The following is a 27,872-nucleotide window of genomic DNA, read 5'->3' on the forward strand; positions in this document are numbered from 1 at the left end:
GTAAAAGAAAAAAAGGTGGGAGATATTTCTCAAATCCACTTCTCTGAGAACTCAGAGGGTAAGGTTTTAAAAGGATAATTTGGCAGACAGGGGGCTGGGGAATGGGTGCTACTGATTGGTTGGGGATGAAATCACAGGAGTGCTGGAACTGTCTTCGCACACCGAGTCAGCTTCTGGGTGGGAGTTACAGGACCAGTTGATTAATTTCCTTGGTATGAGTCATGGGTCCAAGTGGTGTCAGTTCATCAGGATGCAAATGTCTGAAAAAGATCTCAAACAACAATCTTAGGTTTTACAATAGAGATGTTATCTGTAGGAACAATTGAGAAAGTTACAACTCTTGTGACCTCTGGCTACATGACTCCTGAGTAGTAAGCAAGCTAGGGAACATGGCTGGTTATCACTGAACTATGCATACGTCTTAGCAGAATTCAGGCTCCTCCCATAATTCTAACATTTTGGCCTTTCATTCATTTTGCAAAGGTGGTTTTAGTGCCTGAACTAGGAGGAGGGTAGTTTTGGGAAGGGGCAATTATCTTCCTTGCTTTAATGTTAAACAATAAATTCCTTCCATGGTTAGCTTGGCCTACACTCAGGAATGAGCAAGGGCAATAAGCTTGTGAGGTTAGAAGCAAGATGGAGTCTGCTATGTTAGATTTCTCTCACTGTCATAAGTTTTGCAAAAGTGGTTTCAGAACCCTAACCCTTCCAGCAGACATGAGCAGGGAGCCAAGAATGATGGGGAGCAGAACTGGATGCCCTTCCCTGAACATACTGGATGTACTCTCCTGATGCCAAGCCTCACGAGTAAATGTGTGGAGGGGTACACTCTGTAGCTCCCTCCCACCATCCTAATGTCAGGAAAGACAGATTTGCCCTCAGGGTTCTGGAGAGAGACTAATTGCCTGTAGCAAAGTCAAGTGAAATAGCAAAGTCAAGTGAAATAGCAAAGTCAAGTGAAAATTGAAAATGAGTTATGTTTTTGAAATTTCATTGGGACCCTCATGCTGATTTTCAAGTGAAACTTGACTGAGACAGAGATTAAGTCAGACTATTTTTAAAAAGATTCCCCGAGTGGGCTGGGCACAGTGGCTCATACCTGTAATCCCAGCACTCTGGGAAGCCAAGGCAGGTGGATCACAAGGTCGGGAGATCGACACCATCCTGGCTAACACGGTGAAACCTCATCTCTATTAAAAATATTTAAAAAATTAGGGGGTGCCTGTAGTCCCAGCTACTCAGGAGGCCGAGGCAGGAGAATGGCGTGAACCCAGGAGGCGCAGGTTGCAGTGAGCTGAGATCGCGCCACTGCACTCCAGCCCAGGTGACAGAGCAATACTCCGTCTCAAAAAAAAAAAAAGAAAAAAAATTCCCTGAGTGAACCAATTTTTAGCATAATTTGACAGAGAACAATAATAACTCTCCTTTGAGTACAATACCTAGAGAGGCCATTATAGACCTTAGATACTATGCCCCATATAAATTATTAAAGTTGTAAACATTTTGCAGAGTTACTTTAAAGAGAACTTAAAGAAGTCCATTTATCTTAGTTGTCTTAGATGCTACCTGTACAGTAAGAGTGCATGCAGTTCACATGGTTTCTGGTAATTAGGAAGCTGTGTTAACTCCTGGAGGCCATCTGGGAAGGCCTCTAAGACTGAGGACTCTTAAGAAATTACTGCAGTTTAATTTTCTGGAATTTATGCTACCAAGACATGAACTTTCTTTTTGCAGTAAAGGAACTTGTGCGCTACGAAACAGATGTATAGCATCACTCGGACAGATGGAGAAGCCTCCATCCTAATCACAAAGCACAAGGAGTTGGGCAGTTTAGTAATCACTGGACTTTTATATCACCAAAAGGTCACTCTGATAGTTTCTTTCTCCAACTCTGATTTCATCTGACTTATTTAAGGCTTGTGTGTTTTAGGCCAGGCATAGTGGCTCACGCCTGTAATCCCAGCGCTTTAGGAGTCTGAGGTGGGCAGATTACTTGAGCCCAGGAGTTCAAGACTAGCCTGGACAACACGGTGAAACCTTTTCTTTACAAAAAGTACAAAAAACAAGCTGAGTGTGGTGGTGTGCACCTGTAGTCCCAGCTACTCAAGAGGCTGAGGTGGGAGGATTGATTGAGCCTGGGAGGTTGAGGCTGCAGTGAGCTGTGATCCTGCCACTGCACTCCAGCTTGAAAAACTGTAATTAGTCTGTTTTCACACTGCTGATAAAGGCATACCCAAGACTGGGTAATTTATAAAGAAAAAGAGGTTTCATGTACTCACAGTTCCACGTGACCGGGGAGGCCTTACAATCATAGCAGAAGGCAAAAGACACATCTTATATGACAGCAGATAAGAATTGGGAACCAAGTAAAAGGGGTTTCCATTATAAAACTGTCAGATCTCATGAGACTTATTCACTACCATGAGAACAGTATAGGGGAAACCACCCCCGTGATTCAATTATCTCCCACCAGATTCCTCCCACAATATGTGGGAATTATGGGAGCTACAATTCAAGATGAGACTTGGGTGGGGACATAGCCAAATCATATCATTCTGCTCCTGGCCCCTCCCAAATCTCATGTCCTCACATTTCAAAACCAATCATGCCTTCCCAACAGTACCCCAATGTCTTATTTCAGCATTAACTCAAAAGTCCACAGTCTAAAATCTCATCTGAGACAAGGCAAGTCCATTCCACCTGAGCCCATAAAAGCAGAAGCAAGTTAATTCCTAGATACAATGGGGGTACAGGCATTGGGTAAATACAGCCATTCCAATTGGGAGAAACTGGCCAAAACAAAGGGGCTGTAGGCTCCATGCAAGTCCAAAATCCAGTGTGGCAGTCAAATCTTAAAGCTCCAAAATCATCTTTGACTCCATGTCTCACATCCAGGTCACACTGATACAAGAGGTGGGCTCCCACGGCCTTTGTCAGTTCAGCCCCTGTGGCTTTGCAGGGTATAACCGCCCTCCTAGCTGCTTTCATAGGCTGCTGTTGAGCATCTGCAGCTTTTTCAGGTGCACAATGCAAGTTGTCAGATTTACCATTCTGGGGTCTGGAGGATGGTGGCCCTCTTCTCACAGCTCCACTGGGCAGTGCCCCAGTGGGGACTCTGTGTGGGGGGCCTTCAATTCCACATTTCCCTTCTGCACTGCCCTAGCAGAGGTTCTCCATGAGGGCCCTGCCCTTGCAGCAAACTTCTGCCTGGACATCCAGGCATCTCCATACATCCTCTGAAATCTAAGTGGAGGTTCCCAAACCTCAATTCTTGACTTCTGTGCACCCACAGACTCAACACCATGTGAAAGCTGCCAGGGCTTGGGGCTTGTATCCTCTGAAGCCATGCCCTGAGGTATACCTTGGCCCCTTTTAGCCATGGTTGGAGTGGCTGGGAAGCAGGGCACCAAGTCCCTAGGCTGCACAGAGCAGGGGGATCCCTGGGCCCAGACCACAAAACGATTTATTCCTCCTAGAACTCCGGGCCTGTGATGGGAGGGGCTCCGCAAAGATCTCTAGAGACATGCCCTGTAGACATTTTTCCTATTGTCTTGGTGATTAACATTTGGTTCCTTGTTATTTATGCAAATTTCTGCAGCATGCTTGAATTTCTTCTCAGAAAATGGGTTTTCTTTTCTATCTCATTGTCAGGCTACAAATTTTTCAAACTTTTATGCTGTTTCCCTTTTAAAACTGAATGCTTTTAACAGCACCCAAGTCACCTCTTGAATGCTTTGCTGCTTAGAAATTCTGCCAGATACCCTAAATTATCTCCCTCAAGTTCAGAGTTCCACAGATCTCTAGGGCAGGGGCACAATGCCACCAGTCTCTTTGCTAAAACATAGTTTTACTCCAGTTCCCAACAAGTTCCTTATCTCTATTTGAGACCATCTCAGCCTTGATTTCATCGTACATATCATTATCAGCATTTTGATTAAAGCCATTCAACAAGTGTCTATAAAGTTCCAAACATTCCCACATTTTCCTATCTTCTTCTGAGTCCTCCAAACTGTTCCAACCTCTGCCTGTTCCCCAGTTCCAAAGTTGCTTCCACATTTTTGGGTATCTTTATAGCAGTACCCCACTACCTAGTTACTGTATTAGTCCATTTTCATGCTGCTGATAAAGACTTACCTGAGATGATAATTTATAAAGAAAAAGAGGTTTAATTGACTCACAGTTCCACGTAGCTGGGAGACCTCACAATCATGGTGGAAGATGAATGGTAAAGGCCGGGCGCGGTGGCTCACGCCTGTAATCCCAGCACTTTGGGAGGCCGAGACGGGCAGATCACGAGGTCAGGAGATCGAGACCATCCTGGCTAACACGGTGAAACCCCGTCTCTACTAAAAAATACAAAAAACTAGCCGGGCGAGGTGGCGGGCGCCTATAGTCCCAGCTACTCGGGAGGCTGAGGCAGGAGAATGGCGTGAACCCGGGAGGCGGAGCTTGCAGTGAGCTGAGATCCGGCCACCGCACTCCAGCCTGGGTGACAGAGCGAGACTCCGTCTCAAAAAAAAAAAAGATGAATGGTAAAAAGCACATCATGTATGGCAGCAGACAAGAGAGAATTGAGAACCAAGTAAAAGGGGTTTCCCTTATAGAGCCCTCAGATCTTGTGAGACTTATTCACTACCATGAGAACAGTATGGGGGAAATGGCCCCCATGATTCAATTATCTCCCACTGGGTCCCTCCCACAACACGTGGGAATTACGGGAACTACAATTCAAGATGAGATTTGGGTAGGGACACAGTCAAACCACAACAGCAACAGAATGAGACTCTGTCTTAAAAAAAATAAAAATAAAGCTTGCATATTTTAGCTTTAGGGGCCTTATTTCCACTGACATCATGTAGACACTATTTGGCAAAAGTTAGGTTCATTTACAGAGAGAGGATTTAGACACTCTGCTACCTCTAATAAAGTTTTATTTGTGCTTGTCTGGGATCACTTAGAAAAGGAAGGAAAAAAGTACTGCCATTTGTTGTCTGCTAATAGTAAGCCAGACAGCATGTGAGTGCTCCACCTGCATTATTCAACTGCTGCATCACAGCCACCAGATAAAGGCATTCAGGCACTTGAGGGTAGTATTCTGCCTGGTTCCAATTTCTGCCACTCTGTTTGAAAATTGCAGAACCAACTATTTCTGAGTTTAAATTGCAGCATTGAAAATTGCTCTTTTTTCTCTAGTTAGTTCTGAATAGAAACACTTTTATATTGAATTGAGTAAAGTTAAAAGTATCCCTTAATATAGAGCAACTGCATGTTAGGTCTCAAATTTTACATTCTGAGACATAAAAGAGGGGACAGTATAGCTCCTATATGTTGAATGCTTCACATCAGGCACTGGGTTTACACACATTGTCTGCAATTCTGTCAACAATCCTCAGAGGTAAGAATTAATTATTCTTACTTTATACAGAAGTAAATTAAAATTTATCAAGATTAACTTACCTAGGGTCACACAGCTGAAAAATGATGGATGCCATCCCCAAATATCCTACTGTACTTCTAGCTCTATATTGTTCTGTATTTATTGTAAAAGCTAATATGTATTCTGTACTTACGTGGACAAAGCACTCTAGGTATTTATCATATACTATATTAACTCATTTAATCCTTGCGACAACCGTATGACATGAGTACAATTATAACCCCCATTTTACAGATAAAGAAACTAAGGAACAAAGAGGCTAAGTGTTTTTCCCTAAGCTCAGTAAGCTGGTAAGTGGCAAAGTCAAAATTCAAGCCCATCTGTCTGCCTTACTCTTAACCACATACGGTATTTCTTATTTACCTTAGGAACTTTCCATCTTACCTACTTTGGGTATCTATTTCCCATCATTGGACTTTAAGATCATAAAGGACTTCCTCTGCTGAGGACCCAAACTGAACCCCAAGACCAGGCAGTATTCTTGATATACTACTGTATGCTGCACGGGTATACCTCATCCCCTCACCCCAACTCAGTGTCCCCAAGTGGTGCTATTTGTTTCATTTGCCTATTTTAAAGATATTATTTAGTTACATAATAGAATTAGCTAATTCTATGGATGTCATTCTTAATTACATTATAGTTTTTAATTTTATATTGCAGCTTTTAATTCGATGTATGAGATATTAATTATTGATTTTGTTTATTCAACATGCATCAAGAAGCAAACTACCATATGTCAGGTGAAGATGGTTGTGTTCATAGTACATAAAATAAGGAGTAGTCCTTACAATTAGAGAACTCAATGAAGTGGATAGTAAGACAGTGAACACACTTGTTATGTGTATTAGTCTGTTCTCACACTGCTAATGAAGACATACCTGAGACTCAGTAATTTATAAAGGAAAGAGGTTTACTGGACTCACAGTTCCACATGGCTGGGGAGGCCTCACAATCATGGTGGAAAGAAAAAGAGAAGCAAAGGTACGTCTTACATGATGGTAGACAGAAGGGCGTGTGTGGGGAATTCCCCTTCGTAAAACCATCAGCTCTCATGAGACTTATTCACTGTCACAAGAACAGCACGGGAAAAATCTGCCCCCATGATTCAATTACCTACCACTGGGTCCCTCCTATGACCACGTGGGGATTCTTACAATTCAAGGTGATATTTGGGTGGGAATACAGAGCCAAACCATATCATTATGTTTGAGGGCTGGAGAAAAAACAATAATGGGCATGTAGTGCCACTTAGTTGATATTATACTATACTGGTGGATGCCAACACTTAGAATCAGTAGCCTTCTAGCCTAACTTATTCTTGCTTAGTGCTAAGTCCTCTCCACATTAGTGAAGGAATGGCTTGATTCAAAATTTGATTTCAGCATATAAAGTGGATTCTACCGTGTCAAAGACAAGTTTTCCTAGTTCTCATATGTTTGTTCTTCTCAAGATTTCAGATGGTCAGGATAATGGTTGTTTCCTCTATTGGTTCAGGACAATTGGTTTGTACCTGACAAAATACTATCTCTGGGTTCTTTGGAATGCAGACAATTCCAGACTCTTTGGGAAGGGCCTTGGGAGATAAAAAAAAAAAAAAAAAAAAAAATCCTACAATTGTGGTCACCAGTTCCAGGGATCTCAAGAGGGTCAAGGTCCACCTAGAAATTTGACATTTTGTTTTGCAATTTTATCCCTTGATTTCTGGATAATTAATTAAAAAGTAATTTGGTATCTTTTAACTACAAATAAATGAAAGAAATAAAAGATGTGATCATTGAAATAATTAACTGAAATAAAAGATGCCATTTTACATTAATATGGTTTCGTAGGCTCATGGGGATCAGTTAACAAAAGGCAATTATTTGCATACCATCCTCATGATTTTCACCTACAAAACCATTTTGTATTGCTTGTCATAGAATCTAGAAGTCATATTTCTAGTATGACTTTACTCAAGAGAAATTAAAACATTTGCCATACAAGGACTTGTATACAAATGTTCATAGCAGCCTTATTTATAATTGCCCCAATTTGGAAACAGCCCAAATGCTCATCAATTGGTGAATAAATAAATTGTGGCACACCCATGCAATGTAATATTACTCAACAATAAAAAAGAATAACAGGACAAATCTGGAGGATTGCTTGTGGCCAGGAGTTACGACCAGCCTTGGCAAAGAGTGAGACCCTATCTCCACTAAAAAAAAAAAAAAAAAAAAAAAAAAATTCTACAAATTAGCCAGTTGTGGTGGTACGTGCCTGTAGTCCTAGCTACTTGGGAGGCTGAGGCAGGAGAATTGCTTGAGCCCAGGAGTTTGAGGCTGCAGTAAAAGCTATGATGTGCCACTGCACTGCAACCTGGGCAACAGAACAAGACCCTGTCTCTTTTTCAAAAGTCAGTAATGTACATGTGACGTCATAAACCTCAAAAGCATTATGTAAATTAAAAAATTCATCCTCAAAGACTACTACCATATGGTTCAATTTATATGAAATTTTAAAAGATGCAAAACTCTCATGACAGAAAAGAGACCAATGAGTGGTTGCCAAGAGTCAGAGAGTATGGGAGAGAAGCCGACTGTGAAGGGGCATGGGAATTTTCCAGGATGACAGAAATGTTCCATATTACAACTTCAGTGGTGATTACACTACTGTGTACTTTTGAGATGCATCTAATTGTGCACTGAATATTGGTGAATTTTATGTCTATTAAACCGAATAAAGCTGATTTCAAAAAATCATTCATAAGCCGGGAGCAGTGGCTCACACCTGTAATCCCAGCACTTTGGGATTTCTGCATAGTAGCAGTATAGTGACCTGGGATTGGGCTGCTTACGTGTGAATCTTGGTCTACCAGTTGGTAAGTGGCTGGCTTTCAACAAAGTGCTTATTAAGCCTCAGGTTTCTTCACTTACAAAATGAGGATAATAATTGCACCTGGTCCACAGGGTCGTGACATGGACTCAATAGAATGCTTAGCATTGTACTTGACTTACAATGGTTCACACTAAGACTTCTTAACTTTACAATGGTGAAAAGGCAATATGCATTCCGTAGAACTCATACAGCCGTTTTGTTCTTCACTTTCAGTAAAATATTCAATAAATCACCTGAGATATTCAACACTTTATTACAAAACAGGCTTTGTGTTTGACGATTTTCCCCAACTGCAGGCTAATGGAAGTGTTCTGAGCACATTCAAGGTAGGCTAGGCTGAGCTGTGATGTTCAGTGTATTAGGTATTAAATGCATTTTTGACTTACAATAATTTCAACTTACAATGAATTTATCAGGACTTGATCCCACCATAAGTCAAGGAGCATCTGTACACCAACTGTTGGTTATTATTTTTCATCCCCACAAGACATATATTGTTCTGCATTTCTCATGCAGATTCTCCAGGCTTTTATTCTAATTTTTAAAATGTGCCAATTTTATCATGTTTGGTTTCTTCAGTCTTTTATGTATTCATGTAGATGTCTGTGAAGTATAGTTTATGCCTGTAGGCTTTAAAATATATTTAGTCAATGGTGGGTAGAACTTTTATTTTAGCTTAAAAAATTAATCTTATAAAATGCCTGCTGACATTTAATGTAAGAATTATTTTAGACAATTCATGTTTTTCTCTTTTTCCCTGTGGAGTATATTTATTGACTACAGATGGAAGCACATTGCTAAGGAATGGAAAGCTGCAAGATAGAACATGCCCTTCACCTGCGTGGTTGCATAGAAACCGGTCGTTTGTCTAAATCTTGAAGAACTCAAGTGGAAAGCGTACTTAAAAATGTAAAGGTTAGAATCACAAACTCCAGTTTGAATTGAAATGACTAAAGATTGTTTCAAGAGTATAAGAATTCTATCTAAAAGAAGCGAATGAAAGGTATGTTCTGGTAAGTCCTTTATAATTACAATTTTGAACAAACTGCTTTAAATTATGCTATAGCATGAACTGAGAAGAAGTGAATAGAAGGATATCAGGATTGCTGAAGCACAGAACCCAGAACAACAGTCCAAACCAATGATGAAGGAGAAACTAAGACAGCACCACAACCAGAAGTTGATTCAGAAAGAATTAATTCGGGCCGGGTGTGGTCATTCATACCTGTAATCCCAGCACTTTGGGAGGCTGAGGCAGCTGCATTGCCTGAGCCTAGGAGTTTGAGACTAGCCTGAGCAACATGACAAAACCCTGATTCTACAAAAAATTTAAAAAGCTAGCCTGTGGTGGCAAGCACCTGTAGTCCCAGGTATTGGGGAAGCTGAGGTGGGAGGATGGCTTGAGTTCAGGCATGGGAGGTTGCAGTGAGCCGATATCCTGCCGCTGCACTCTAGTTTGGGGGACAGAGTGAGACACTGTCTCAAAAAAAGAAAAAAATAAAGAATTGGCCAGGCGTGGCGGCTCATGCCTGTAATCCCAGTACTTTGGGAAGCCAATACAAGTGGATCACCTGAGGTCAGGAGTTCAAGACCAGCCTGGCCAACATGGCGAAACCCCATGTCTACTAAAAATACAAAAATTAGCTGGGTATGGTGGCCTGGGCCTGTAATCCCAGCTACTCGGGAGGCTGAGACAGGAGAATCACTTGAATCCAGGACGTGGAGGTTGCAGTGAACTGAGATCACCACTGCACTCCAGCCTGGGAGAAAGAAAAAGAGAGAGAGGAAGAGAGGAAAGGAGGGAGGAAGAAAGGAAGGGAGGGAGGAAGGAAGAAAGGGAAGGATTCAGAGACAAAACAGAAATCGACTTTGTCGTGATTCAAATATGCTAAAGGCGATAGCTAAGATTGGAGCTGAAGAGTATGAATATAATAGGAACCCACAAAATACCACAGCGTTGTGGTTGTTGCTCTTGTTGGTCTTAGTCTTTGTCTCTATCTTGGTTTTGGTATTGATATTGTTTGCAAGGTACTAAACTAGCTGATTATAAATTTCAGGTTAAAAAATAAGCAGCAAGAATATCTGGAGACATTCTGACAATAAATGCAATGATAGAGCACTAGCCTTTTCACTATAGACCAATAGAAATGGAAGCAGTAGTTGTGGGGCAGGAGACACAAGAATCAGTGGCACAGAATAGAATTTCCAGAAAGAGATACCAATACACTTATGCATTTATTAATTTAGTATATGACAAAGATCGCTGCTGTGGTTTGTATGTGTCCCTCAGATTTCGTGTGTTGGTAACTTAATCCCCAATGTGATAGCATTGAAGGGTGAGGCCTTTAAGAGGAGATTGGGGCTGGGCACGGTGGCTCACATTTGTAATACCAGAACTTTGTGAGGCTGAGGCGGGTGGATCACTTGAGGTCAGGAGTTTGATACCAGCCTGGCCAACATGGAGAAACCCTATCTCTACTAAAACTACAGAAATTAGCTGGCCATGGTGGTTGACACCCATAATCCCAGATACTTGGGAGGCTGAGGCAGGAGAATTTCTTGAACCCAGGAGGCAGAGGTTGCAGTGAGCCGAGATCCCACCACTGCACTCCAGCCTGGGTGACAGAGGGAGATTGTCTTAAAAAAAAAAAAAAAAAAAAAAAAAACAGAGAGAAAAGAAAAAGAAAAAAAGAGGAGATGATGAGCGATCTCATCATCCACTCATGGACTAATGGGTTAGCATGAGAGTGGGACTGATGGCTTTAAAAGAAGAGCAATAGCTTGGCGTGGTGACGGGCACCTATAATCCCAGCTACTCAGGAGGCTGAGGCAGGAGAATCGCTTGAACTGAGGAGGTGGAGGTTGCAGTGAGCCGAGATCGCCCCACTGCTCTCCAGCCTGGGAGACAGAATGACACTCCATCTCAAAAAAAAAAAAAAAAAAAAAAAAAAGGACAGGAAGAATGATCTGAGCTAGCATACACAGCACATTCAGCCCACTTGCTATTGTGAAGCCCTGCACCACCTGGGATCTGTAGAGAACCCCACCAGCAAGAAGGCTCTCACCTGCTGTGGCCCCTCAACCTTGGACTTCTCAGCCTCCCAAACTGTAAGATATAAATTCCTTTCCTTTATAAATTACCCAGTTTCAGATATTCTGTTATAAGCAACAGAAAACAAACCAATATAATGGCATTTCAAAGTAGTGGAAAAAAACATGACATTCAGTTAATGGTTTGAAGGCAACTGGAGAGTTATTGAGGTGAAATATTATTGAATCCTCTCTCGTAATACATCAAAATATATTCCAGCTAGATCGAAGTTTACAAGTAAAAATAAAACTGCAAAAGTATGAAAAGAAGTCATGTAAGAATTTTTACATAAATCAGATTGAGGAAGACCTTCTATTTTTGACACAAAACCCAGGGGTGAAGCAATATTAATAAAAAATTGATGACTTCAACTTCATAAAAATTTGTTTAAAAGCTTCTAGGTCAAAAATCATAGCCTTCAGTGGAATGTTGCTGTAAAAGAAAATTTTAAAACACAGAAAAAAGAAAGAAAGAAAAACTACAGGCAAGGTCAAAAGATAAACCACAAACCTAAGAAAAATATTTGCATTTCCTATCACAGACAAAGGGCTTATTTCTTGACTATATAAGGAACTCTTAAGCATCAATAAAAAAGATTAACAACCCTATAGGAAAGTAGATTAAAATTTTAAATAGAAAATATAAAAATAACTAAACATCATTGAAGAATAGGAAAGATTTTTCAATCACTCAAAATAAATGCAAATTAAAACTACACTGAGAAGACTTTTTAAAATCTGAGACTGGCAAAAAATAGTATTATAAAACTGTGTTGGTGAAAGTATAGAATTCAGTTTGGCAATATCTTTGGCATATATATACCTTTTGAACCAGAAATTCCACTTCCAGGAATTTATCCTACAGATATTCTAACACATGCAGAATAACATATGGACTAGATTGTCATTATGGTATTATTTGTTTTAAAAAAAGGACTAAACGATTTAAATATAGCTAGTTACATAAATTATGATACAACTTTCTGGTGGAATAATAAGTTTCTATTTAAAAAAAAAAAAAAAAGAATGGGCTGGGTACAATGGCTCATACCTATAATCCCAGCACCTTGGAAAGCTGAAGTGGGAGGATTGCTTGAGCCCAGGAGTTTGAGACCAGCCTGAGTAACACAGGGATACCCTGTCTCTACAAAAAAAAGAACAAAAAAAAAAAAAAGAGAGAGAAAAAATAGTATGTGTACTATGTTTGGATGTGGTTTGTCCCCCTCAACATTCGTATTGAAATTTGACCCCCAGGCCAGGCACGGTGGCTCACAACCATAGTCCTAACATTTTGGGAGGCTGAGGCAGGTGAATCACTTGAGCTCAGGTGTTGGAGAGCAGCCTGGGCAACATAGCGAAACCCCATCTCTACAAAAAAATACAAAAATTAGCTGGGGTGGTGGCACGTGCCTGTAGTCCCATCTACTTGGGTGACTGAGGTGGGAGGATGGCTTAAGCCTGGAAGATGGAGGTTGCAGTGAGCCCAGATCATGCCAGTGCACTTCCAGAAGAGCCAGACCTTAGAGAGAGAGAGAGAGAAGAGAGAGAGAGAGAGAAAGAAGGAAGGAAGGAAGGAAGGAAGGAAGGAAGGAAGGAAGGAAGGAAGGAAGGAAGGAAGGAAGGAAGGAGGGAGGGAGGGAGGGAGGGAAGGAGGGAAGGAAGAAAGGAAGGAAGGAGGGAGGGAAGGAAGGAAGGAAGGAAAGGAAAGAAATTTGATCCCCAATGTGAGGGTGTTGAGGGGCGGGGACTAGTTGGAGGTATTTGGGTCATGGGGAAGGACTCCCAAAAATAGATTAATGCCCTCCCATGGGGATGAGTGAGCTCTTCCTCTCCAGGAATTGATGAGTACCAGAGAGAGCAGGTTGTTAAAAGTCTGGCTTCCTCAGTTCGGTGTCTGTCTTCTGCTTCCTCTCTCACCATGTGATCTCTTTGCCCATGCCCACTCTTCTTCCACTTTCTGCCACAAGTTGAAGCAGCATGAGACCCTCACCAGATGCAGCTGCCCAATCTTGAACTTTTCAGCTACCACAATTGTAAGCCAAAGAAACCTATTTTTTAAAATAAATTACCCAGCCTCAGATATTCTAACAGTACTAAATAGACTGAGACAATGTGCTTATAAGAAATTTCCAAGATTTTCAAGATACCTCTTTTGAATAAATATATCATTAAGTGAAAAAAAGACACAAAACAATATACAGAGTATAATTTATTTATTCATTCACATATCCAACAAATACCTTTGAGCATCTGCTATGTGTCAAGCATCACATTGGAGGGATAAATCTGTAAGTAAAGTAGTCAGAGGTCTCAACCATAGTGGAGCTTACACCTTGTTAAGGGAGACAGTCGATAAACAACAAACATGAACAAAACGTAGTATATTGGAAACTGGTAAGTTCTATGATTAAAAGAAAAGGTAGAGCAGGCCATGGGAGATCCAGGTGCTGCCTGTGGGGAAGACACTATTAAATATTGTGGTCGGCCAGGCGCGGTGACTCACGCCTGTAATCCCAGCACTTTTGGAGGCCGAAGCAGGTGGATCATGAGGTCAAGAGATCAAGACCATCCTAGCCAACATGGTGAAACCCTGTCTCTACTAAAAATACAAAAATTAACTGGGCATAGTGGCATGTGCCTGTAGTCCCAGCTACTGGGGAGGCTGAGGCAGGCGAATCACTTGAACCCAGGAGGCAGATGTTGTAGTGAGCCGAGATTGCCCCACCGCACTCTGCCTGGCGACAGGGCAAGACTCCGTTTCAAAAAAAAAAAAAAAAAAACTGTGGTCAGGTTGGGCCTCAGAAGGCAAGATTTAAACACAGACTTGAAGGAGATGAGAGAGTTAGTCAAAAGAAGATCTGGGAGAAGAGAGTTGCAGGCAGAGAGAGCTAGAAAAGGTCCTAAGGCAGGAGTGTGTCTGGTGAATGCAGGGAACAGAAGAGGCCAGCAAGGCTGAGCAGAGTGAGTCAGAAAGAATCAGAGCATGAAGGCAAGGAAGATAAAGCAGGCAGATCAATGCAGGGCCTATATGCAGGACTTCATCAATGCAGGACTTTGAAGTGTATTCTGAGTAAAAGCAAACAATTATAGGGTTTTGCTTGTTTTTTTGTTTTTGTTTTTGTTTGTTTTTGAGACAGCATTTTGCTCTGTCATCTCACCCAGACTGGAGTGCAGTGGTGCCATCTTGGCTTACTGCAACCTCCGCCTCTTGGGCTCAAGCAATTCTCGTGCCTCAGCCTCCCTAGTAGCTGGGACTACAGGTGCGCACCACCACACCTGGCTACTTTTTTGTATTTTTAGTAGAGACAGGGTTTTGCCATGTTGGCTGGGCTGGTCTTGAACTTCCAGGTTCGAGCAATCCACCAACCTCGGCCTCCCAAAGTGCTGGAATTACAGGCGTGAGCCACCGTGCCCGGCCTGCTTTTTGTTTTTGAAACAGGTTCTTGCTCTGTTGCCCAGGCTGGTGTGCAGTGGTGCAATCTCGGCTCACTGCAGCTTCCACTTCCCAGGCTCAAGGCATCCTCCCTCCTCAGCAGGGACTATAGGCAGGCACCATCATGCCTGGCTAATTTTTGCATTTTTTGTAGAGACAGTTTCACCATGTTGCCCAGGCTGGTCTCTAACTCCTGGGCTCAAGCGTTCCACCTGCCTCGGCCTCCCAAAGTGCTCGGACTACAGGTGTGAGCCACTGCACTGGGTCTATTGTAGGGTTTTGAGAGGAGTGGCATTTATGACTTGTAATTTAAAAGGATCTCTCTGTGCTTGGTGGAGAACAGACTGTGAGAGACAAGGTGGAAGTAGAGAGTATGGTAAGGCAGTGGTCCCTGTGAGAGATGCTGGTGGTCAGGACAGCAGATGAGGTGGTGAGCAGAGGTCAGATTCTGGAAATGTTTCAAAGTCATCAACAGACTTTCCTGACAGACTAGATGTGTAGCGTGAAAGAAAGAGAGGAGTCAAGGGTGCCTGAACAACCCGAAGGCCGGGGTTGCTATCAACTGAATGCGTAAGCTACAGGTGGAGCTTATTTGAAATATGTTTGTTTCAAATAAAACTTGAAATATTTATTAGACATCCAAATGATTGTTTAATCAATGTCATCCATAGATGGTATTGAGAGCTGTGAATATGACATGTATTTACTATTTTAAAAACAAATTTTTGTATTTGTTTATGTATATATATTCATGTGCATATATATAATATATGTAAAATACATATATAGGTGTATATATGTATAAAATGCCTCTTTTCTAAACATAGGCACAAAAACTGGTCACTTTGGTTGCCTCTCAGAGAACTGAGTGGCTGGAGATTGAGGGTTAAATGGAGTCTCATTTTTCATGGCATATCGATTTAAACCTTTTAATTTTAAACCATATGAACATATTATACTTTAAAATTAAAATAACATTTAAAAAATAATAAAAATTACAAGCCACATTATAAAGCTGCCACAAAGCTGTGCCTTAATGGTTTTTTTATTGTTAATTTTTTTTAATGCTAAGTAAAGATAAATTAATTTTACTAATTCGAAAGGCATTCATTGAATACCTACCATATATAACATACTGAATTTTTGTTTGTTTGTTTGTTTTTAACGGAATCTCACTCTGCCACCCAGGCTGGAATGCAATGGCACCATCTCAGCTCACTGCAACCTCCACCCACCAGGTTCAAGCTATTCTCCTGCCTCAGATTCCCAAGTAGCTAGGATTACAGGTGCGTGCCACCACACCCAGCTAATTTTTGTATTTTCAGTAGAGACGGGGTTTCACTATGTTGGCCAGGGTGGTCTCAAACTCCTGACCTCAGGTGATCTGCCCACAGCCTCCCAAGGTGCTGGGATTACAAGCGTGAGCCACCACGCCCAGCAAGATACTGAAAGTTTTTAAAAACCTACATGATGTGGTCTCTTCTTCAACATGATAATGTGTTGAATCTGAATGTAAATCTAAATTTGCCTTTTGGAACTAATTAGTTGCAAAAGTTACACCTTATTAGGATTAGAAAGCAGCTGGTTTTGTAAAACACAGCAGCTGGGGTTTTTGAACACATAGTATGTAGTTCATCATCTGGCTATTTCTGACCCCAGAAAAGAATTATTTTATGAACCCAAACTAAATTAAATAGCTATAAGGGTTGATCATATGTAGAAACGAAAACTAATACTTGATCTACCATTTTAGTTCTTGCTCAATACTTTCTGGGTTAAAAATTTTTTTAATATGGGAAAGTCCAAAGACTAGTATAAAAAACACACCTATGGCTCACCACCCAGAATTAACAAATGTCAACATTTGTTCATGTTTGCCTTGCATATTTTAATAACACATCTAAAATGGTGCAGATAAAATGGAGGTCTTCTTTATTCTCCTTCCAGTCAAATTCTTTCTCCTCCATAGAGATAACCACTCTCCTAGAGAGAGTGTGCATCCTTCCAGCATACATAAGATATAAATTTTAAATAAAAGCTATTCTTTTCTACACATTATTCTGCAACTTGCCTTTTTTTACCTAACATTGCATTTGATCTCTCCATGTTGACATATGTCACCGTTTTATTTTCTAGAGAGACATGAAATCATAGCAATTTTTATTTTTTATAAGGACATCATATATGAATTGGAAAAGGAATGTTTGCTAACTGCCCTAAAACATAAAGATGGTGCTCCCGAACTCTACACCAGTTGCTCCAGGGCACTGTAGTGAACTCACAGGGAGGCAGCCGGACATTTTTAAATTTCAAGGGGAACACGGTGACATTTGCCAGCTACCACACAAATTGCTGTTATTAAGTTGTTTAGACCCATTAGGCACTTGCTTTGGCCTAGGTCCAGAACAATTAGGTACTTCTTTTGGCCTAGAGTTTCCATGAAAAAATTACTGAAACACTAAAGATGCTGGGAACCAAGAAAGTTTGAGAATCTCTGTAATAGGAATACGAAATCTATATGAGGTTGGGTATGGTGGCTCACGCTGGTAATCCCAGCACTTTGGGAGGCCAAGGCAGGTGGATCACTGGAGGTCAGGAGTTTGAGACCAGCCTGTCCAACATGGGAAAACCCCATCTCTACTAAAAATACAAAAATTAGCCAGGCGTGGTGGCGGGTGCCTGTAGTCCCATCTCCTCAGGAGGCTGAGGCAGGAGAATGGCTTGAACCTGGGAGGTGGAGGTTGCAGTGAGCCAAGATTGCACCACTGCACTCCAGCCTGGGCAACAATAGTGAGACTCTGTCTCAAGAAAAGCAAAAAAAGAAAACAAAAAAAAAAAATATATGAACCTGTGTTCTCTATCAGGCTCCACTACTCTGGTGTGCAACTGCAAGAATTACAGAGAGTGCCTCAGAGAAACTGACTGGCCTTGAAAACCTAAAACTATTCATTGATAAAAAGAGTGAGTGATGATATGGAGCACCTGGAAGGAATAGTTTGGTGTTACAGCTCTAAAAATCTCCAGCAAACTCCATTAGGTGAGCTTCTAAATTACTTCAAATATATGATTTTCATCAAAAATGCCCCTCGTGCTGTGATAAAACTTAAATGTGCATCTGGCTGTTTACCTATGCAAAGGGAGGGCAAGAGTTGAGGGGAATCAGGCAGAGCAATGTGTGTTGAAAGGCTGCAACTGAAGAGAAGGAAGAACTCAGGCATGGTTTTTAATGAATGATCAATCAATCTGTTTTACTCACAGGTGGCATTTCTGAGCTTTAACCTATGCTTCATCCCTCCTGAGAAACCAGGAACTCAGCTTGAGGCATATTTCTTGAATACTTACCCTGATTTTTACTTAAAAGGATAGCATCAGGGACCCTGTTTTAGGAATACTTGTGTCAGCTTAAATAACAACCAGAGACAGACTCTCTAAAAGAAAGGATATTTATTTAAAGATAGAGCATTGCAATGGCAGTATGCATGCCATAGTAAACTATGTGAGTATTCAGGGAGGAAAAGAAAGACAAAGGTTTTTAAAGGAAAAAAATGAGGAGGATTACATCATTGTTTGGAAATAATTATCCTTGGCTATAAAGATCAACAACAAGGGTGATGCCAGCCTGAGGTTGGACAGGCAGTTGTGGGACAGGTGTCTTTGCAGAGGTATTTTTTTGTGTAAGGTGGCAATGGCCTTTGTGCAAGGTTGTGGGTTTTGCAGTTTTTTGTGACAGTTTTTGTTACCAGACATACACGGATGCGAACCCTCTCTTTGTGGCCTTCCCGGCTCTATTTGTCAGGGTTTTCTTAACTTTAGCAATTCCAGTTTGATTCTGACAACTATCACACTTGCATTTGTGCTTAGATATCACCAGGAGTACTATCAGGATACTCTGATATATATTTATATTTTAAGGCTAGCTGAGCTGAGGATTCAGTAGAGGGCAAAGACCAAACTGATGCCAAAGTCAAGCTCCAGAAAAGAAATTTCTAGGTAAAGCATTGTTGCCTAATAAAGAAATAGTTTATTTTTTAAAATAAAAATAAAAACATCAATCAAGCACTTAATATAAATCAGTGAATAGCCTTTTGAGCTCCTACAAGCGTGGGTCTGGGTCTCCACAAGATAGTCAGGCTCTTGGCACTAGTAGGCAGACAGGTTTGGAGGCAGCGCCAGCACCGAAGGCGCTGTCCTCCACTTTGTCTCCACATGCAGTCTTCTCAGTGATCTCCCGGTCACTAGCACCCCAAGAGGCAATATCTTGAAACAAAAATACATGTACCACCTTTCTCGTCCACACTCACAGGCCCATGTGCACATGCATACGGCATTGTCAGGATGTGCTCCTAGCAAGAGCCCTTTCACCTTATTGGCTTCTCTTGAACTCTTAGACATCTGGGTGCAAGGATTCCTTTCATCTCTTGAAACCCTGTCCACAGGAGTTGGTTTGTGGACAGCTATTACTTGTACCTATTATTGTACATGTAAATATGTTATATAGACTAGTTAGACATTATGGTGTCCATTTGAGGTATGTCTTAATATTTCAGCTGCTATAACAAAATAACATAAACTGAGAAACTTATAAAGAACAGAAATTTATTTCTCACAGTTCTGGAGAAGTTTAAGATCGAGGCACTAGCGGATTTGGTGTCTGATGAGGGCCCACTTTCTGATTCATAGATGGCATCTTCTTGCTGTGTCTTCACATAGTAGAAGTGGGCAAGGCAGCTCTCTGGGGCCTCTTTTATTTATTTATTTAGAGATAGAGTCTTGCCCTGTCACCCAGGCTGGAGTGCAGTGGCATGATCTTGGCTCACTGTGACCTCCACCCCCGGGTTCAAGCGATTCTCCTGCCTCAGCCTCCCAAGTAGCTGGGACTGCAGGCGCCCACCACCATGCCCGGCTAATTTTTGTATTTTTTACTAGAGACAGGGTTTCACCATGTTGGCCAGGCTGGTCTTGAACTCCTGACTTCAAATTATCCTCCCGCCTCAGCCTCCCAAAGTACTGGGATTACAAGTGTGAGCCACTGTGCCTGGCCTAGGGTCTCTTTTATAAGGGTACCAATCCCATTCATGAAGGCTCAGCCGTCCTGACCTAATCATCTCCCAAAGACTCTACTTAACTAAACCCATCACCTTGGGGATTAGGTTTCAACATATGCATTTTGGGAAGACGCAAACATTCAGACCATAGCAAGGAGTAAGTCTTAAGAGCAGGTCTCATTCCCGGAGCTAGTAGCTGAAGGGGGAGGCATCTCCCCAAGAGAGTGGTCATCTACAATGCCATCATATGTAGAAGTGCCAGGCCTTGATAAAGGAAATAGAAATTCTCACACCACTGGAAACTTCCACCTCCTCCTGCACCCAGCTGTCTAGGGGCTTGACTGAAGAGAAAGGTGCCAGGTGATTGCTCTTCTGTCATAAACATAAGAATGGAGCCACTGCAGGAAGGAGGGTCAAAAATATTTATTTTGTTCAAGACTTGGAGAGCGAGCCACATCTTGTAACCAGACTGTGGTGCTCTATGTTGTGTACTTGTCCTGTTACCCTGGACTTGAGTAAATCCTTTTTCAAATGTTCCAGCCTTGCCTCAGGATTGCTGTGGGTTTGGGAGCAGTGCCCCCATGAGGTCAGTTCTGTGATGGCAGCTGTAACTCTTGAGCTCGCCAAGGGAGAGAGACATCAATAGTTGGGAATATGCAATCCTTCTGTGGACATTCGCCCTCCTGTACCAATCCTACAAAATTAGGAGTCATTGTTCTATGGGAGAAGGCCATCTTCCTCATGGTGTATTCACTGCAATTTCTAAATCCCCTTGTAAATAGGTTTTGTTTTGTTTTGGGGGGTTGGAGACAGAGTTTTGTTCTTGTTGCACAGGCTGGAGTGCAGTGGCATGATCTTGGCTCCCCAGGTTCAGGCGATTCTCCTGCATCAGCCTCCCGAGTAGCTGGGATTACAGGCATGCACCACCACGCCTGGCTAATTTTGTATTTTTACTAGAGACTGGGTTTCTCCATGTTGGTCAGGCTGATCTTGAACTCCCGACCTCAGGTGATCCACCCACCTTGGCTTCCCAAAGTGCTGGGATTACAGATGTGAGTCACCGTGCCCCGCCGTAAATAAGCATTCTTACACAGTAGGTGTGAGATGATAGCATATAGGTTAGACATAGGCTAGAATCTGAGGGACCTTAGGCAAGTTACTTCACCTCTCTGTGCTTCAGCATTCTCATCCGTAAGATATATATATACAAGAGTACCTCTCTGAAAAGGTTTATTGTAAGAATTAAATAATATATAAGAATGCTTAACACAGTGCCAGGCTTATAGAACATGGTTAATACAAGTTCCCTATTATTGCTGTAGTATCTTGTCAAACTTGTTTTTTATCAGCCTGATTAATGGGGGAAAATCTATCCTCTTTCTTGGGTCTTCTGATTTCCTGGAAAATTAGTAAACTGTAATAAAACTAAGAACTTCAGTCCCTAAGATCACAGCACTAGGCTAGGCAATGTGGGAACTTCAAAAGAATTTTAGAACATAGTTCTTGTCCACCAAGTGCTTACAAATAAGTTGGAAATGCAGATGCATGGGTTTAAATTTTGACACTACTGCTTAATAACCTTAAGGACCTTGAGCAAGTTTTTTTAAACTTCTCTAGGCCTCAGTTTCTTCTTTTAAAAAATGGGGATTATAAAAGTAATCACCTCATCGAGTTAATATGATAATTAAATGAGTTAATAGAAGGAAAGTGGTCCAACAGTGCCGACATATGGTAAATGCTAGCTATTGCTACCACCACAAAGCAGTGTATGTATGAGGAAATGCCCACAGGAGTGCGCCTCTGGGATGAAGCAGAGCAACAGAGATCCAAGCAGGAGAGGCTGCAACAGGCTGGAGATATGCAGAGTCTTCATGGGGGAGGTAAGACTTAGCTGAGTTTGCAGGCTAGGTAAGCTTGAGACAGGCAAAGACACGTTCAGGAAGAGATAGCATTACCAAAAATACTAAGAAAGACATTGGCAGGGGCATTTGTTACTACAAACTGTCTTACTAATTCCAGCATACCAGGATTCTCTTTGAGACTTGCAATGCGTAACAGGTAACTGCTTAATAAATATTTTCCAACTTGTAAAGGACACAGGGCAGTATGGATTGTTCCTTCCCACCCCCAAAATTATTTTATGTCAGTTTCTTGAATTCTGCAAAATTCTCATCTAAATTATTGCGGCTAAGTTTATGTAGTTGTATAGTTGGGGGGTGGGGCAATGGGAGAATCTGTAGCTGTAAGATCCTATTTTGACAGTAGGTGGCTCCCTTACATATATGTAAGAAAAGTGGCACTGTGGTCTGTATAGGAAATCATTTCAGTCACTTGAGTAATTGTCACATACTGTATATCATTGAGGCTGAACATGGAGGCAATTCTTCACATTGATTTTTGTATGAAAGATGACACTAATGCAGCAGAAGGAACTTTCTTCCTTCTTAGGACCTGTCCTTACCTCTTGAGGTTGACAATCTGATTATTATTCTAGGAGTAAAGGTCAGATCCTTGGCAGTACATGTTCCTTCAACTTCTCTCATAAAGATTGGCATTCAGCTTTAACAGTACCTCATTCATCCATGCTGTAGACATCACAATCTGGACTTCTAACTACTACAAAATTATGCTACAATTTTAGTAATGGCATGGATAACCCGCCAGGAACCTTTTCATTTTACCATTCCTTGATACTTAGACTCCACAGACGTCAGCTTCATTTCATATCAGAAATAAGTAGTAGCACCAGTTAGTCTCTTTCTTTTCATCAAGTGGACCTGTTGAAATTTTATAGCTGGTAATCTCAGTTCCATTCTGGCCAGTTGGACCCGTTGTCCCATACTGTTTCTCCTTATCGATCTGAGGTTTGCTAGAATCCTCTGTTCTGGGGTACTGTTGGAGAAAGTCCACAAATGGAGCAAATCTGGGCCACTGCAGATTTCAATCGTACGTGACTAAATTATGATCAGATCATAAGAATTAGTCTGCAACACTTACATTGATTAAAAAGTTTATAAGTATCAATAAACTATGCTCTCATTTTTGGTATTTCAAGTCATTTTTATTACTAAGTTGCTGACAGGGATAACCTATTTTTTTAAATGCCTAATGCACACATGTATCATTGTCCATCAGAATCAAAGATAGAATGTGTATCTAATATTGAAAAATGGAAAAGTGCTTGCTGCACATGGCATTTTAGATTAGCTACTTTTGCAAAGTGTGGACCCCTGGACCATCTGCACTAGAATAAGCTGGAATGCTTGTTAAAATGAAAATTTTTGGCTGGGCATGGTAGCTCATGCCTGTAATCCCAGCACTTTGGGAGGCTGAGGTGGGCAGATCACGAGGTCAGGAGATGAGACCATCCTGGCTAACACGATGAAACCCCGTCTCTACTAAAAATACAAAAAATTAGCCAGGTGTGGTTGCACATGCCTACAGTCCCAGCTACTTGGGAGGCTGATCCCTTGAACCCAGGAGGCGGAGGTTGTAGTGAGCCAAGATCGTGCCACTGCACTCCAGCCTGGCAACAAAGCGAGATTCTGTCTCAAAGAAAAAAAATAAAAAGAAAGAGAAAAGAAAAAACAGAAAGAGCAAGGGATGTCCTTAACCAGAAAAATGATATTTATTTTTTCTTTTTCAGCAAACATCATACTTAAAGGGGTAATGCAAGCATTTATTTTAAGCTAGTGGAACTCATACATACTATTGCTACTATTCAAAATTGAACTGGAAGTTTTAATTAGAACAGTAAGACAGGGAAAAGACATGAAAAGTAAATGTACCGACTGATACTACCTGACTTCAAGGCTTACTAAAAAGCTACAAGACAGTGTGGTATAAGCCAAAGAATAAATAAATAAATCAGTGGAACAGAATAAGGAGTCCAGAAATAGACCCACACAGACATAGTCAATTCTTTTGAAAAAGGTGCAAAGGCAATCCAAAGGAGAAATGATAATATTTTCAATAATAGGGGGTGGCACAGCAGGACATCCAGAAGCAAAGAAAAAAAAAAGAAAAAAAATGTAGACACAAACTCTATACCCTTCACAAAAATTAACTCAAAATGATAACAGACCTAAATGTAAAACACAAAATTATAAAACCTATAGGATATAACAGAAAAAAAAACAGATGACCTTGAATTTGATGGTGACTTTTTAATAGAATACCAAAAGCATCATCCATAAAATAAAAAAATGGATAGGATGAGCTTCATGAAAATTGGAAACTTCTGCACTGCAAAATACCTCATTAAGAGAATGAAAACACAAGCCACAGACTTGGATAACATTTTTGCAAAATACGTATATGATAAAGGACTGTTACCCAAATCATACAAAGAACCCTTAAAACTGAACAATATGAAACAAACAACCCAACTTTTAAAATGAGCAAAAAATGTCAACAGATATCTCACTAAAGGAGATATATAGATGGCAATTAAGCATATGAAAAGGTGTTCAACATCATATGTCATTAGGGAATTGCAAATTAAAATAACAATAAAATACTACTACACACCTATTAGGATGGCCAAAACAATACACTGACAACAACAAATGCTGCCAAGGATGTGGAGAAACTGTAATTCTTTTTCTCTGCTGCCACGTGGGAATGCAGAATGGTACAGCCACTTTGGGAAGCAGTTTGGCAGTTTCTTACAAAACTATACATAGTCTTACCATGTGGTTCAACAATTTTACTCCAGTAAAAAGATCAGTGATTGCCAGGGGTTAGGGGGAAGGGAGGGATGATAGAGCACAGAGGATTTTGATAGCAGTAAAACTATTCTGTATAACACTGCAATGGTGGATACCTGTCATTATACGTTTGTCCCAACCCATAAATTCCACAGCCCCAAGAGTGAATCCTAAACTATGGACTAGGTGATAATGATGGGTTCATCAATTATAACATATGTGCCACTGTGGTGCAGGATGTCGATAGCCAGGGAGGTTATGTGTGTGGGGATAGGGATAGATGGGAACTTTGTACTTTCTACTTAGTTCTGCTGTGAACCTAAAATTGCTCTAAAAATTAAAATTTATTAATTTTTTTAAAAGTGGGGACAAAGTCTTCCCTGGAACCTATCACAAGACATGCCTATGACATGCTTTTGATGTCTACATATCAAGCCAGCTTTTTTCCACTTAATTAACATCTCATATTCATTCAACAATTATTAATAAAATACCTACCATGTGATAGGCATTGTTCTAGGTACTAGGAATAAAGTAGAAAGTGAAGCAGATATTTAAAAACTCAGCTATTTCACATCTGGGAATCTGAATAAATTACATGCAATACAAAAAATTCTTATACTGAAATAATTCCAGTGTTATGTATAATAGTGAAAACTTGAAAATATGCTACATAATAGTGGGAATACTTCAGTAAATCATGACACATGAACTCAATTGCATATTATACAGCTATTAAAAATACAGTCAATAAGAAGATATAAAAATGTCTGCGTTGTAATGTTAAGCGTAAAAGAGTAACAGAAGATATGGTAAGAATGTAGATAAGGTACAATAGAATGAGTCATTACATGAATATGTTAACAATATTAATCCTTTGTTAATGAAACTATTGGTGGGGGATTTGTACTCCCAAATTTTCATAAAGAGCGTGTGTTATTTTTATAATGGAAAGTGTCCCAATAAATTATTTTTAAGCCTAGACACTTAATATTTGAATTGACTAGCCAAATCTTCATGCTTTTAATATCACAGGTATGTATCTAATAATTGCTGAAGCCAGAATTTCCTTCGTGTGCAGTCAGCCACACCTCGCTATACCTGTCAAACCACCTCAATTATCCACTCCAATTGTCATGCCTCTCGTGGGTTAGCTGTAAATGGAACACAACTCTAGCATGAGATTGCGATTTAAAAGAGCATATCCAGTATTTTGTTGATTTGACTGAAAATATTCAAGGTTTTTACCTGTCAGTGAGGCATTTGAATTGGGACATTCTCTTGTTTCTGAAATCTGATAAAATTTTGACCTTAGAATATTTATTGGTAATATTTATTCATTCCCAAAAATAGTTCTTAGCATATCCTATATGTCAGGCATTACTATAGAGCTGGGGCTAGAAAAATGAATAAGATTGGGTTCCTGCCCCCAGCCCAGGCTCATACTGTAGTAAAGGGAAACAGACATCAACACTAGATGACATGGAGTGTTAGGGGCGCTCTGGTAGAAGTCTGCAGAGAGTACAATGGGCGTCCAAATGAGGAAGTGATCACTTGCACAAGAATAGGAGGCCTGGTTGGAAAGGTTTCTCTGAATAGGATGACATTTGATCTGTGTTTTGAAGGGCATAATTGGCAAGGTAAGTAATCCAATTAAAGGAGGTTGCCTCAGCTAAAGCACCATATGCTCAAAGGTGTGGGTCATTTGAAAGTTTGAGTTCAGATGCAGTAGGGGTAAGGTAAGTATCCAACAGAACTTTCTACAATGATGGTAATGTTCTATATCGTCACGGTCCAATACGGTAGCCACTAGCCACATTTGGCTAGTACAATTGAAGAAGTGAATCTTAACTTTCATTTATTTCTAGCTAATTTAAATTTAAATAGCTTCAACAGTTAGTGGCTACCATATTGAACAGTGCAGGTTTAGAGATAAATAGAGGCCAGTTGCAGGAGGGTCTTGCAATGCATTGAGGAGGACTGAATTTTCTTCTGCAGGGCCTTCTGTGGCCTGCAGAAAGGGCTGTACACAGGCAGTACTATTATCAGCTTTACCTGTGGGAGTGCCCCAGCCTGGAAGCAGATAATACAGTTAGGAGATTCCCGTAACCTGCCTGAGTGAGAGCATTAGTAATTAAGGTAGGAAATGGATGTGAGGCTTGCTGAGAAGGGCTGGGCAGGCTTGTGACAGGTCTGAGTGTGAGGGGAGAGGGAGTGGGGGAAATGGGATCAGGTTTGAGCCAGCTATTAAATCAATGCCAATTCATCCCATAAAGAATGCAGAGAGTGGGACAGGTTTGGAGAGTGTAAGGAACATGGTTGTGCTGTCACCAAGCACGCATACAGAAGCAGGTACAGGCCGAGGTAAACAGCCTCGATGATTCAGCGGGATTGGGGTGCAAGTACACAGCCCCATGTCTTATACAATCATAGCCATGTAGACACAACATAGAGAAGCTCCCCACCTGGCTCTCAGCCACTAATGTTTGTGTAGTGTATAAATGTAACACGGACCCTGTGAAGGGGCTGCTGAACAAAGCCATGTCTCATTTACCTGCTGTCTCTTGAGTGTTCTTCCAGTTCCCTGCCCCACATCCACCCACTGTCCTCAGACCTCAGCTGGGGCTGGACCCCAACCCTAAGTATGACAGAGGGAAGATGAGCGTTAGAGATCATGATCCTGAAGTGCCGACGAGAAATTCAGGTGAGTTATTACTATCTTTTTTTCTTTCTTTCTTTCTTTTTCTTTTTTTGAGATGGAGTCTCCCGCTCTGTCTCCCAGGCTGGAGTGCAGTGGCGTGATCTTGGCTCACCCCAACCTCCGTCTCCCAGGTTCAAGTGATTCTCCTTCTTCAGCTTCCTGAGTAGCTGGGATTACAGGCACACACCATCACACCTGGCTAATTTTTGTATTTTTAGTAGAGATGGGGTTTCTGTATGTTGGCCAGGGTGATCTCGAACTCCTAGCCTCAGGTGATCCACCCACCTAGGCTTCCCAAAGTGCTGGGATTATAGGCATGATCCACTGCACCAGACCACTTATCACTATCTTTCTACTTGCATTGTGCCAAGAGGAAACTGACAGTTTTGCCCTCCTCAACTGAGAGACAATTGAATTAAAATAATCTGATGGCATCTCTGGCATTTATTCAGCCATAAGAAAACAGCTGCTAAAAGTGGAATGCAGCTTTTTTAGAATTTCAGCAAAGGTGGAAGGAGATCCAAAAAATTCCTTCTTAGCTGGGTGCGGTGGCTCACGCCTGTAATGTCAGTGCTTT

General features: G+C 41.1%; 1 long non-coding RNA gene across 2 annotated transcripts; it reads left to right on the top strand.

The window, feature by feature from the left end:
- On the top strand, nt 1-27,505 carry LOC126952933 (uncharacterized). 2 transcript variants are annotated; one of them, XR_007725075.1, is made up of 6 exons: nt 1-58; nt 5,806-5,944; nt 8,531-8,643; nt 9,083-9,330; nt 17,705-17,877; nt 27,175-27,505. It is a non-coding gene; the product is annotated as an uncharacterized LOC126952933 (long non-coding RNA). The 2 variants fall into 2 exon arrangements; XR_007725076.1 differs by having other exon boundaries at nt 9,101-9,330.
- Nucleotides 27,506-27,872: the final 367 nt, after the last annotated feature.

The sequence above is a fragment of the Macaca thibetana genome, chromosome 4 (genome assembly GCF_024542745.1).
Source record: "Macaca thibetana thibetana isolate TM-01 chromosome 4, ASM2454274v1, whole genome shotgun sequence".
Classification (NCBI taxonomy): domain Eukaryota; kingdom Metazoa; phylum Chordata; class Mammalia; order Primates; family Cercopithecidae; genus Macaca; species Macaca thibetana.